The sequence below is a fragment of the Ixodes scapularis genome, unplaced genomic scaffold (genome assembly GCF_016920785.2).
Source record: "Ixodes scapularis isolate PalLabHiFi unplaced genomic scaffold, ASM1692078v2 PGA_scaffold12__126_contigs__length_90152505, whole genome shotgun sequence".
Taxonomy (NCBI): Eukaryota; Metazoa; Arthropoda; class Arachnida; order Ixodida; family Ixodidae; genus Ixodes; species Ixodes scapularis.
Window position 1 is genome coordinate 18435083 of NW_024609838.1, and position 15237 is coordinate 18450319.

Here is a 15237-nt window from a genome sequence, read left to right on the forward strand (position 1 = left end):
CCGTACCGCATAAGCCGTACCACACGCTGAAGCCAGATGCCAGCTTTAAAGTGTCAGGAATCCTATCAAAAAATTACATTGCTAGATTAATTTGTTGGTTCAGTGGTCGTCTGCTAACGCCGTTTGCGCAGCCGCTTAACCATCCTCTGGTAAAGGGCGACATTCTAAACATGTGTGGCCAATTGCAATCATTAAACTCAGCCACAGCTTCACCGCTTCAGCAGATCTGAAGTGGTCTAGAGCCGTGGCAAGCTCACACTTCCCTGAGTACAATCGCCGTAGTGTTGCGTTTTCAACGTCAACTAAAAAGGTAAACGCGGGATACGGTCTGGACATGCGTATTGTGTCCACATTTGACTGAGAAACGTCCTCAATCGAAGAGCGAACAAGACCCGACCGAAATATACGAGATTCAGCCGTCCGCCCTTGTTATCTGGAATGCGGTAGACAGGCAGCTTTTAGAGCTGTGTTCTCCAAACTTTTTTACTATGGGTCCGGATCGGAAATCTTTGGGTCTTAGGAGCCTGTAAAGGAATAAGTAATTATGAATTCAGAAAAACGAAATGAATAATTCAAGAGATACATATAAATGCAGCCCTCAAAGGTAAAGTAAAAATTGAAAGAAATAAAAGGCATAATGACATATATCTTATTTTAAAACTCAATATTTACATAATTATGAGAGGCAATCACTGGAACCCAGAAAACCCACCATGCATAAATCAAAGCGCATAGGAACTTTGGAATGTATAAAGAGGAAATAAGAGTACTAAGAATGATAGAACTGATGCAGACAATATTCAATAGCTACGACAAGTGGCTCTAAGCAAAATATACACGAGAACGCAAAGGAAATTTTAACATACGTAGTTAAACCGATAAATTACGGAGTTACACAAACACAGGGGACTAACAATGGCGTTGGCAATGTCCAATGAACAATATGACGGAACGGCACGTTTTGCGGTAGGCAGTTTTCTCTGGATATTTTCTGGTATGTTTGTTTACGCTGCGGCGCTTTTGCTTTACGGGGAGTATTTCGCCGATAACAGCGGACTTGCTGAAAGCGGGCCGCAGGCTGGGCTTCATTACAAGATCCGCGGCCTGCCGCGGGCGGTCGAAAGACCTGAGTGGGCCGGATTTGGCCCGCGGGCCGGGGTTTGGAGAACCCTGATGCAGAGCATGCGCACTTACGGAAAAGACGCTGGCAGCGCTCGAACAGGCCTATTTTTGTCCAATCCTGAAACCGGATACATCGAAGTGGACGAACAACAGCAAACAACTGGAATTCCTTGCAGCCTACGCATACCAAACACACGAGACGAAGGACGGGGAGACTATCAGGAGGTAATGATGGTTTCCCCGCCTGTGCAAAAGGCAGGGAAGGGACGCCGGGGGTTACGAAAAAGGCGGGGAAGGAACGCGGGGGGGGGGGGGGGGGGGGATAACAAAACTATATCGGAGCGAATTTGCGTTCCTTTTTTGTGAGTTCGTAGCTCCTACGGTGTCAGGATACCGGAACTACCGGGGGTTACTTACGAAAAAGGCAGGGAAGGAACGCGGAATGGGGGGGGGGGGGGGGGGGGGGGGGGGGGGGGGGGATAACAACACTGTATCGGAGCGAATTCGCGTTTCTTTTTTGAGAGTTCGTAGTCCTCACAGGGTCAGGATACCGGAAGTACCTTCTGGCGAGTCTCCGCATTAGTGGTTAAGATATCTAGCGATGTTTTACTTCTTTTTTTTTTAGTTGCCTCAGCTGCCGCGTTTGCTTCCATTGTGTATCCTTTTTAGGAAAGTTATTTTTGATCGTGTGTAGCCAGCTCAAGAATACTACTTCTGATTTCAAATAAACGTACTGAATTATCTCATATTACCTACAAAGAGTTAACGTGGTATGAATGATTCAAAAGTAAGAAGTTGTTCGTTCATGCTGGAAAACTTCGGAGGCGAGGTACAAAAAAGGAGGCAAAAACCACACCCTATTGTGTTTGTCCCCTTTCTTGTGTCCTCTCGTTTCCGGAGATTTTCAGCGAGATCGCTCACCAGCTCGCCTGCGCAATCGCTTTCATAACTATTAATTTGCTCACCTTCCTCTAGACGCCGTCGTTACTAGCTCTTAGACATTTATCAATGACAGTCACAATATTCGCTCAACAATAAAATCAAATAAATTGTTCATAAATGCAAATCTTAATGTGACACTCAGAGCCGTTTTAATTACAATGATCAAAGCCGCATTCAGGTCAAAATCTAAAGTTCACATATAAAAAAAAAATGTGATAGGTCTTAAGTATATAGCAAGGCCCTGCGTTGATTTAAATTCTTGTATAAAAAATAGTGAGAAATACTCTATGTACTTTGAATTCATATTACTAACCTAATGTAAACGTTATTGTGGGTAATAAATTTTCTGCCAATACTTGAAGTAACTCCCAATTTCAGCAAATAATAATCACCCACTTTTCTATTTCGATGGCATGAAACATATTGATTAAATTAGGAAAATCACCAACAACTGTGATATTTGTTTCTTACTCTGGAACAAACTAAGCTTCTTTCGAAGAAATCACTCTAACATAGCTTAATGTACATTTAGTTTTGATCCAAGCATCGATGCCAAAAAAGTACACGTATGACCAGATGTACGGCAGCATTCTTTGACATTGTTCATATATTTGTATGAGATGAACGTCAAAATACAATGTGGTGTACAAAACTGTTCCATTTGAGTTTTGACTCGAGATGTGGTTAGATATTTTCAAGAAAACACATAAAATGTAAAGTGTTCACACGTCTACATAGCAACACAAGGTGCTCGTGTTAGTGATCAGCATAGGATCACTCCCACGAGCCATAGGAGTAGGCGTCCATGAATATGGATTTGTAGTTATAGGAGTAGGAGTCCATGATTATTGCCTTCGATAAAAGCAAGTTAATCATTTCGCCCTACGTAAGTAAGCCATGGGTTATGTTGAAGGGCCCCTCAATTCGGTAGGCGCCGATAGCTCTCAAAAACTCGAAAATAGCATCATGCATGCATCAGAATGCATACCCAGTAATCCGAAAGCGAGTCATCCATCTCACACATCGCAATACGCTTTACCATTTCAGGATATTCTTCTTTAAACCTCAATATCCCAAAGACTCTAGAAAAGATAAATGAGAAGCTGCAGAGGGGTTGCGTTCATAAAAGAGGTATCATACATTAAACATATAGCACGCAAAAAAAAAAAAAAAAAACGCTGTTCAAAAAGAAGGGAGGGTAAGAAGAGAAGGTTGCCGTTACTTTTGCGACCGAAATCCCAGGACATGGATTGAAATATTTTGCTACAGACTTTGTCACATGATTACGATGCGTAATGTCCGATACGGCTTGAACCTCCGGGCATTTGCAACGCAAACGAACATTACGAATCAAATGATTGTTGCCTTTTTTTCGCGTGTAGAGATTGCCTAACTGAAGGAAAACTATTGATGTATGCTTAGGTGATCGTTGACGCGCAGCATCACTACGCAACGACAAATATATCAGCGAATTTCGAATGCTTGTGACGTGCTGTCGCAAGACAGTAGATGTATATAAAACGTAGACAGATTAAAGCAAACCTTTCAGTGTCTTACGAGATTCATATATTGCAAAACGTTTTTCATCATGCAAGTTTGTTTTTAATTTTATGTTAAGTTCTGTTAGGAAAAGGTCATGCAAATAGCACAATAAAAATCAAGAATATGTTAGTCATGAGGATTATCTTAAACGCCCCTTGCACAAGATGATAAAGGTTCAAACAATGTTTTAAAAAAATGTAAAAAAACACAGGAGTTTCGGCTGAGCCTAACTGAAAGCAGTGCACTGTAGTTTTTTATTGTCAAATTTCTGTTTTGGCACCACGACTGTTAATCTGGAAAGGAGCAGCACTTACGTGGCTTGCGGATTAAGAATAAAATGTCTAAGTGGCAATTTATTGCGATTATGTATTAATTTCTTAATATATTGATTTTTGTGAAGGTAATGTTTTGTAAAGCTGTTCTTTTGCTTTTAGAAGCTTTAATATTTATGCCGTCTTCACAGAAAAGACACGCACTGAATTCTGGCTCCCGCAAAGAAGGATTTTCCGTTGTCTCACGTGATCCACGTGAAGCCTACATTGAAGATGCACGCGACTAAAGATTACGAATATACTATACCACTGGCTGATATAAGCCCACAGTGCAGTTCTCATAAAATCGATAATCTTGTATAAATACCTTGTCTTTTATACACATGCAAGTATGTAAATATACGATAACCTGTCTTCTAGTAAAGTGTTCAAATATATTTTTATCGCACTTCAGTTGGTTTTACCTTCATTGCTACGTGATAATTTTGATATACAATAACTGTCAACACAAAATGATGACGTTAAAAAACAATCGTTTTATTGTACACCTCATGGAATGCTACATACAACTAAGTTCTGTAATTTTTGTAAATTTCTATTATAGAGCGTAGAAAAAGAACTAACGTACAAACAGTCAATACGGAGGGCACGCCAACATATTTATACTAGTGTAGCAGCAAGATTTGTAGCTATAGTAACAATTTGCATTGCGTTGGTACAATTTCTTTTAGCAATGACGTTAATCACAGACTAAGTAAGCGCATATTTTCTATCTACTGACGTAATACATGTAACGGGAAAGCTCACTGGCCTTTTCTGTTACATGCCTTAGACATTTCTAAAACCCAAGACAGAGGCTAATAGAAGGGTCAAACACAAAACGCCAAAGCCCTCTTCGTAGCCTCCGTCTTGGGTTTTAGAAATGTTTACTTTTAACCAGTTCGCATGCCTTATTACGTTATCTTCAAACATACCTTAGGGTTTTTTGTGTATTTTTTTAACAAAGAGAGGCCAAGAATATAAAAGAAATGCGAGAAAAAGTAATGAAAACCTCTCACACGGCGCTGAATTGATAACAAAAATAGTTTTCTTAGATAGCGCGACTACCGCCGTCACCAAACTGAGCAATATTTTTTACCAATTCGCCTCCGTGCACGATAATATCGTATTGTCACGCAGTTCTTCTTCCATTGAGGGTTCCGTGTAGCAAACATTGTTTACTTTCACCCTTTCTTAGAGTGTGTTTACTATAATACTAATGTTTCGAGACCCAACGAAAACACGATTAATTGAATAAAACAGCACTTTGTGTATCTCGAAAGAAACCTACCTACAATAAAATGTGTGCGTAAAATATTTTTTTTTAACCCATCTTCTCTTCCTGGCAGCATCAACATAAAAATCACATATTTGTGGTCGATGGAAACGGTGTACAGGGAGCGGCTGTAAGGACCAGCGCATTCGGCACGCCTTGGAAATGAAAAATCCAAACCTATATATCGTTAATTTGGCTTCTATATATCGTTAATTTGACTTCTTTCAATATTTCCCCACCTCCCTGCGCAGGTGGTGAAATATTGAAAGAAGTCAAAAATGAAAATCGTGTATTTCGTATGTTCCGTCTGTTCGCCGACTGCTCATTGGTTTGTGAGATCGCTCTCTGGTGACTTGCTGAACCCTAGAAGGCTGAGGACACCATAGTAAAGGTTGGAAACGAGCAAAATAATTGCAATAAATATAACAAAATATATGAACAATGATTACCTGGGAGCAAGCTCGGATACCAATGCGGAGAATACGAAGATCCGGTATAAAACATAAGAAATGACCTGCTGCCGTGTTTTTTAGTTTTTTTACATATTACAATTTCTTATATAATAATCTCGCGAAACGATGTTTGCATGCCTAATTTCAGGGATGTACGTTTAAAACTTGAATTTGGTAAGGTGTGCCAATCTTACTGATCCCTAATGGCCGCTCTCTGTAGATAAGATATCAAAAATAAATCCTGACTGTTTAATAACCATGAGTTTGCGGTACGGTCGTTTTCCGTAAGGTATTTTCGCTGAAAGCGACAATTACGGAAAGGAACATCGAAATAGTTTCCTATTTGTTTCTCCCGCCTTACGGAAGGGGTGTCTGGTCACCAACCCTGTTTGGCGAAGCAGATCACGGTGATGCTTTGGGCGATAATAAAGCCCAAGCCAATATATGTTGTTACGGGGACAAGTTATATTTATGACTCATGAATTCCATTGGGAAAAGGCTGTATTGTCATTCAAAGAGGCGCTTGCACTCCGTCTTTGGAATCGGTTCAAAGCTTAGTTCCGTCTGAACGTCCCAACTTACAGCGGTGTGCTTATCATGGGAGCTTTAGTTTCCTTTGCGGACTCTGTAAGGGAGCGAATGTGCTGTGCAGACTTGCGATTGCTTTTTTTTTAGTTAGTGATGTCCATAAAGCAAAGATTTTGTCTACTAATTGTGCATTGTAAGGTGTAAAATATTTCGCTACTAAAAAAAACGTTTAACTATAAACAAACGCTGACCAGACCGATTTATCTGGTGTTATGGGATAAAGGACCTATATCCAAACTGGTCCCCCGTATACATACCGGATCTGCATTGATACAGGACCTGTATGCCTACGGGTTTTGCTATATTCACACGGGCTCGCCTGTCGAAAGGATGTCATAAAGTTACCCAGGTGAAACCACTTAAAAAGGTAATCTACAACCGACACATAAAAATGAGCCCATAAACTATACATGGTGTAGCAAAAAATAAAACGAGAAAGGAGTTACAATTTACTTATTATTATTTAATGAATATACCATACCGGTACACCACACACAAGTTTACCCAAGAATTGACTTCTTGGTATTTGTGAAAGCACAAATTCTGCAAATAGGGTCGCACCTTCCCTGTCGCGAACATTGGTGTGCTAAAAATATGTCAAAACAATTCATCAATACCCCAAGATGTCTTCAACATGTAATGCAGATTCCGTTTTTCAAAGCCTCTAAAATAAAGTTTAATTTTTGTTTGCGTGCGTTCGTGCATGCGTGAGTGCATGCGTGCGTGCGTACTGATTTGGCTCTAAAGTTGGAGAGGGTACGTTGTTACACTTCTACACTTAATTCAGATCTCCTCGTTCTATCTTAAAAAAAAAAAAACATCAAGTAGTCATGGCCACGGCCAAGGAATATGGAGACATTGGCGTAAATTTCGACATACGTTTATTGCTTCGTTTGATAACCTCGAGCTCCTGGTCAGGAGAGCCGAACGGCCGAGAATTCAGATTATATCTTAAATTGAACGACAAAACCGTTTGGGTACTTACTGACGTGCAATGAATAACATGTTGCAATTTTACACGCGTATCTACTCTAGAAATTTATAAAACGAATTATATTAACCTGAGCTTTTTTCTCGCGAAGTTGACATCCAGCTTCTTATAGCCCTCATGTGGTGGAACTTGTTCGGTCATGCGAGCAATTTTAATAAAAAAAAATATAAAAAAGCAGATCGAGATTCCAGGAGTATTAGTGGTCAGACATATCTTTGGCGGAATAATATGCATACGCCCTAGTGTTTTTTGAAGACTTAATGCATTTAGATTTATAGTAACTCGGATATCTGTACGCCTAAATTAAATTAGTGTTTTTGATGTCGTCTGGAAACCCTGGGAAACCAAAACATCCACCTTAAATTTGTAGTTTCTGGGAGGTCTTGAAATTTTTGTTAGAGGTTACAACCGTAGATATGTTAGTTTCGTTTACCTTATCCACTTCGAGTTTGTTGAGAGCCCATGCAAATGGACATTGAATGTGAAATACCTGCAAAGGGAACGCCAAGTGAAATTTAAAAATTCTATATTAGGCCTGTATGACATACAGGCCTGCAGGTATAGCCCACTGATACGTGGTTATAGGCCACTGATACGTGGTTATAGGCCTCCGGTATGCGATACTGGTCATTCGTATAAAGATTCCGGTACCGTTACGAGTGTACGCGCCACTTAACTATATGATTTCTTGCTGCATGTATTCCTCTACTGGCGTACCTGTATCCCTTTGCAGGCGACCAGCAAACCAGTGTCGGTGGCCGGTATAACCGATACCGGGTGACCCGGGCCCAATACCGGGTGATCCGTGTTCGTGTCCCAGACACCGGTATGTGTATTGAATGAGGTGTCCGCGGTACGGTTATACCGGTGACTAATATGAACCACTTTAGACCAGTATAATGTAGCACCGGTTTTTTTCAGTAGGGGTTTGGAGAACAAATAAAAAGTTATCTAGTGGCACGTTTAAAGGGTATAAGGTAATTCTTATCTACTTATATAGGCCTACCGTACAAAACCCGTTTTAAACTATTCCCAAAAGTACTCTTTTCTAAACGACTCGTAGTCTAGATCGACTGCGATTATCTTCGATTTCAAATGAATAGGTCACACTGAACCGGTGGATTCAAATAATATTTTAATTAATATATTTCTTAAATACATTTTCACATTCAGTAGATAAAAACTGCAGCCAGTTTACTTTTATGTGCAAAATAACAGTGCGTATAATAAGCTACCAGATAATGCCCCGTTATATAACAAATATTTTTTTGTATTTCATTAGTAAAGAAAGTTTTTCAGTAAACGTCCTGACATAAATTCTATACCGAATTTCGTAGTTCACTGGGACATTTGATACAGTTCAAGTCTGATTAAACTTCGTTTGTAGAAAAATAACTTTGTTTTTTATTTTTTTAATACAGCGCTTGACAAAAAAAAAACGAAGCAAATATTTTAGTTAGCAAACAACCCGCATTTATGGATGGCGAAGGTCGTGTGGCGTCAGCCGTGACATCGAGCAAGCAAATTTCAGCGACGCAAGTATCCACCATGCTTGATTGATGCTCCAAGTACGACGGCCTTTTTTTAAATGAAAAAGTGAATCCGATTGATCTCGATGAGCTAACCCGCGTACCATATGATATGCAAACGTTGCGTGTGTCAAAGCAAACTAAACGTCAACTTAGATATTGTTTTTATTTGGATTGCCCAGATGTTTCAAAATTGAAGTCTGAACTCATGATGTCGGTTTCTTTGATCATCTATAAATGCCTGTACATAGATTTCTAAATTCTTTGCACAATCCAAATTCAAGTCTGGTCACTGCTGCAAGAAGTTTAAGTTGATACAACTGAAACACAAAGTTATCCTCACAAAGGTGTGGCTTTGACTAGCTAGAAAAAGTATCAATAAGTCGCGGAACATTTCATATAAATATTTCAAATCTCACAATAGTTCCAACCTTGATGTGTGAAATTAAGAGGTCCAATATCTACGAACATGATTCAGGCTGTAGGAAACTAACACTGCACATTATATTTGGTGGGGCGGAGAGGAAGAAATTCAAACTTGCCTACAAATATACGAACGACTTTTTCACAGGTTCGATCGTCGTCCACATTTTTCGTGGAGGACCAGTATATGATGCATAGACCAATCTCGTAATGTCAACAAGGAATTACTTACACGCAACGTTCTTCGTCGTGGCTCATCATAATCTGGTTGTATGATACAATCGTCTTGTCTACATTTGCCTTTAATTTGCTAATTGAGAAGCTCAAAAGCCCGCATATATGATCGTAATATAAACCTGATCCCGTAAATTTATGCATAGTAAATAAATCTACGTATTTCTTTTTCTCTGCTGTAAAAAAAAATAGTTTTTGCTCAGATATCTCCCCCGAAAAACATTCACTGCGGAGTATTTTGACTTTTTGCGCTCTGCATTGCCTTTGAGCGACTATAGTATGCATGTACCGGTTACATGTGTGGAATGTTTTGTAAAGGCAAATTTATACGTGTTGTGTGACAGCACGTGTGTATCAAAAGTGCACACGCTTAGACCCAAAAAACTCATCTCCCAAGGAGATATCGACGCACATGGCAATTCTGAGTACTAACATATAAAATCGCCGAGGAACACAAGAACACTAATATATTTAAAAAGCAGTTGGCTATGACCGTGTGTTGTCAAAGTTTAATACCTTCATACTCGTCGACAGATCATAAAAAGCCGGGCTTGGCTTGTTCGTCTTAAGCCTGTTGCTTCGTGTGCCATGTTTCGTCGTTCCCATCTGCTAGTGCCAAATTCTCTTTTGCTGCAAAGCGATAATAACGTGGTCGGGAATATCCACACCCTCTGATTCAGTCGCTGTATGTACACTACAAAACAAAATACCGTGCGTCTACTTTCCTGCACAACACTCGGAGAGTCACTCATCGCAACTTATGGAGGCAGCTCAAGGAATGACAATCCCGAAACGTATATTTTGACAAAAAGAAAGGTAGACTGAGTTGTGACATTAAAGGACACATGCAAAGGAAAAAAACATTTTTTTTAAACGGCTTAGATGGAAAAAGGACACCATAAAACGATTTTACAACGAAGAAAAAAAATTTTTACAGCTATATTTTCGGCGCAAAACGAATTTGTAGTTGGCGCCCGCGGGCACCGCGTAAAAGTGGTCTGTATTTATCACGTGACTGTTCTTTATTTATCACGTGGTGCTTGCGCTCTTTCGAAAGCTTCCTATGGCATCTAAAAGTAACTCATTCATCTTTGTTTGAAGTATAACAAAAAACCAAGACGAATAAGTAACTTTTAAAGCCCAAAGGAAACTCCTGAAAAAGCGCAAGCAGGCGTGATAGACCTGTGCGCCGGTCAGACGACGGCGGCGGCGTCCCGAAGCAGACGAACTTGTGCGGCGGCGGCGACGGCGGCGTGGAGAAACGCGTTGAAGCGGCGTTCGCACAACGCTCAGCGTGCGGCGGCGACGCAGCGCGGCGGCGCGCGGGCCTACCATGTGACCAGCGGCGGCTCCCGCGAGCGCCAACTACAAATTCGTATAGCGCCGTAAATATAGCTTTAAAAATTTTGTTTCTTCGTTGTAAAATCGTTTTATGACATCCTTTTTCCATCTAAGCTGTCTAAAAAAAATTTTTTTTTCCTTTGCATGTGTCCTTTAAGCAATACAAAACGTGACGCTTGCATTGCTTAATGTCAAAACTCAGACTGCGTGTTTTGGTTTAAACGTGTGTTTCGGCACTGTCATTCGCTGAGATACCTCCCTGAGTATAGGTGATTTTCTCTCCGAGTGCTGTGCGGGAAAGTAGACGCACGGTTCTTTTTTTAGAGTGCACTGTTACTTAATTCCAGCTGCTTAATGATTAAGCAACGCACGCAACAGTTTTGTTTTTTCTTTTACTATTCCCCACTTTTCGATGGTCAACTTTCTATGTCTAGGGAATATTTCTATAATTCATTTCCACAAAAACAAACACACACAAAAACTGCATGTTTCACTCTACGTTATGTAATATCTGGAGAGAATTGCGCGACTACGGCAGGCAGTCAGTACCGACGCGGCATTGTCTTGACATCACCGAAGCCTCCATCCAAGATCTGCCCCAACACAGCACTCCGCCTCATGCCCAATGTGCCTCTCCACGTTGTGCAGTGAGATGATTTTTGTTTTCTTGGGAAGGGAAGCAGTTTGATGCCATCGTAACGTACTTCATAACCGACGCCAGGAATTCTGGATCGTTCACCATTTCAAAACTAATTATGCCCTTCAATCCCTTGTTCATAACTTGCCTACATTGCTTAAAATCTTCCACCGGAATGTTAGTCATTATTTTATGAAAAGACGGTATTACCCATTTTGTTTAAGTAATAGTCGTGTTGTTATATTTTATTATTGCATTGTGTTATGTATGTGCAGGGTAATAGAACCTAGCAAATATCCAGTTGGAAGCTTTTTTTTCTAGGTGTCTTCGGCACATGTATTTTCAAATAAAGTTCAAAGTTTTAAGTAAACAAAAATTGATGCTAAGACATTGGACTCTGCACGCACGCGCGGCATTTTATATTCTACAGAAGTGAACTATGTCGCATGTCGCAAGCCCATTCTACAACCAAGCAAGTGCAGAAGGCCAATTATTTCATTGTTCTATGTAAAAAAAAAAGAAGCAAATTTGATCGTAATGAATGCCTGCTCGTAACCTCTCTACCCTTAGTAGTCTAAAAACTATATAAAATATGAAATATACACTACGATCGAAATGAAATGGCGCGTAAGTTATGAGTACGGTAGCGGTCCCAAAAGTTTCCGCCCCTTATGATGCATCACACCGCCCGAGGTTCAAGTCAAGACAGCGAGAGTTCAGAGACCTTGCCTCCGCAAATCCCGACGGTAGAAATCTATCGGCGACATTCCTTACCATTGATATGCTTTCCGCGTTCGTTCTCTCCGAGAGAAGTGAATAAACGTTGCTCCGGGGTTTCCTATTACTCCCTTCCTGAAACCGCGGATGGTTGATGACCCCTTACGCCCGGCTAGTTGTAACTTGACAGCTGGCGCGCTGTAGTAAAGTGACCTTCGTCTCAAGAAAAATAGTTTTTGATCCCAGATGCTTGACTTTTGATAAATGATTACTTGGACATACCAAGAAAAATGCTAGTTCTTGGAAGATTTATCGATCTTATTTTAATCCTATTGAGAAACAATCTGTGGATATTGATATATCAACAAAAAAGTGGTTTGATCAATTGAAGTGGAATATATTTTGAGGACAGTTTTCTATAATACAACTGTAAAAGTCAGTTTATATAAATATAAACATATATATATATATATATATATATATATATATATATATATATATATATATATATATATATATATATATATATATATATATATATAATTTGACTTTTATCTACTTTAGGGAGCAAGACTGTGTATTTCCGTATATAAATAAAGAGTCGTTCGATTAAATCAATAAAATATGTTTTGAGACAACCTGATTTTACAAGAAAACGTCTATTATAAGGAGGTTGATGTTTGGTTCAGTCATTTAGACTTGCACAAATTACTTCACGAAATACACACTTGAAATATAAGCCAAACTATTTATTTTTTCGCTCGCGTAGGGTCGGGGAGTCCATTCGCGCGTCTATTGTTTTAAAATCTTCGATGATATATTTCTATGCCAAACTCTTGAATGTCTATATATATATTTCTTCCATTTTTTAAATCGATCTAAATTTTACGATGGCAGTGAGAATGAGTATTCTGAACGCAGACGGTCAGCATTCGAGCTTTTCAAGCATAAACGCTGTTGTCAGCACTTAGTTTCTGAGTATGAATGATTAAAAATACACCCAACCCAGCGGTTTTCAAGACGTGGCCATTAAGCCGCGCAAAGAGAAAGTGCCTACCTACGCGGAAGTGCTTAGTACTTTTTTGCAGCACGTGCGTCGCGTTACAAATCTTCAAAAGAAGACTGTAACTGTAATTTTTTAGTTGAAGCTAATTAAGATTTCTAGAAAACGAACTCGGCACCATCGCTCTTCAGTGTCCTGTCATACGTTTCTATGAAACTTCTGGCACAAACTATATATGTCCCTAGATTTTTAGCCGCACACATGTGCCTAAAGAAAAAAAGGATACATGCATATTCATTCTTTCTTTGAAAGTAAACGTTTTCGTTCTAAAGCTTTGCAGGTTATGGTATAAAAGTATAGCTGACGTTAGATTGACGGCATACCATATTAAACGTCATCCGACAAAGAAATCTTGTAGATTAGTGTCACACCGAGTAAAACCCAAGTTAGAGTAATCGAAACTCGACTTCAGAATCCACGTATTGTCCTTCAATTTCACAACAACGCCGGGGAACAAGGTAGAAAAAAAATCAAATATGAGCATTTCTAATTTGCATTCCAAACTGCAACGAGGAAGCAAGGTGAAACTATTGATGTTTAATTTCATTCTAGTTAGAAGAAAGCAAGTAAGACAACATATTTGCTTCAAATTGAGTGGCTTTGGAATGTGGTAAATATTTTATTTTGCGACCTCTTCAAACTCCTTGCGTAGAACTTGACTCCCATTGTGTTTTTCTTTCTTGTGATGTTTTTTAGTGTTTTTTCTAAAATATATAATATTATAATAATTTACGCGGAGGTGAAATAGAGAACAAAATTCGAAGCTTAATGAGCGGTTAAATTTGAATACTCTTTCGATTTATCTCGGTTCCAACAAGCGTGCGCGGACTGTTTTAAATTGACAGTGCAAAAATGTTATATTTTGGGTCAATTCAACATCTGCAGGCCTTGATTCACCTATCTTGATGTTGATGTGATCAAATTTTGCTGTAACGGCCTTAGCGTATATGATTAGCATACCAACTTAATGATATTATATCGGAAAAGGTTTGTTACGATTTTCTAGAAATCATGTATATACGTCCGTAAGAAGATATCTAATGTAACAAAGTCAATATATGATGATTGAAAGCCTGAGACTGTGGTTTGAAAAACAGAAAATCGTGAAGTCGAAAGAAAAAGGGACAAACAACGTCTCAAACGTTGTCTGTCCCTTTTTCTTTCTACTTCACGATTTTCTGTTTTCCAAACCACAGTCTCAGGTTTTCAATCATCATGTATAACTTACACCAGCTCGCCTGCACTTTAGCCGTTTTTTCATAAAGTCAATACGTTGGTTGATAAATAAACAAAGGCAATGACTATTTCGATGTCCACCGTCAAAATATCTCGAACCTTATTTAGACGTCTGTGACGTCACTTTCGTGAAACGTCAAAATAGTGGCTTTATTATATCGACGTCCTCCGGTCCGCGATGCTCCGGTCCTCCTTCAATGCAGCCGTCGCAGTGGTAGCCGTTTTGTAGTTTTGTTCCGTTTAGTTTCTGATGGTGTTGTCGGTGTTGTGATGGCGCTTAGGTGAATTCATGTGCTGCGTACCTAAGAAGTTTCGGTGCTAGTTGGCAGTGGAAATGTCTTATTCAGCGTCTGTGTGGGACTGAATCCAGAGTTGATCCTTTCGGACGCGACACGCCCGGTGGCGATGTTCTAAACGTTCAGAGCTGGTATGCCATATCGGCACGCGGTTTACTTAAACATTTTACATGTACAACAAAGGCGAGCTGGATACCACTATGTCTTGCCTGCACGTAACAAATGTAAGTGTGTGCTACGGAACACCGAGACATTTGGCACGCTTTTTGCGTCTTCATATCGTGCGAGCGAGTCTTCGTGTACGGTTGTAGTCTCGCTCTGCATCTGGCTCCCGCCCTGTTTTTAACCGGGATCTCTGAGTTCGTTTAGTTTAAATTTTCTCGTTCAATTCGTATATAACGAGCGTGGAAATTACGAAACGATCCAGATGCTGAATAAAACGTTTTGAATGCAAACATTGCCTTTTTGATGTGTCATAACCGATGCGAAGGAACGAAGGTTCTGGCGAGGTTGTACGAGATACACGCATTTTCAAAT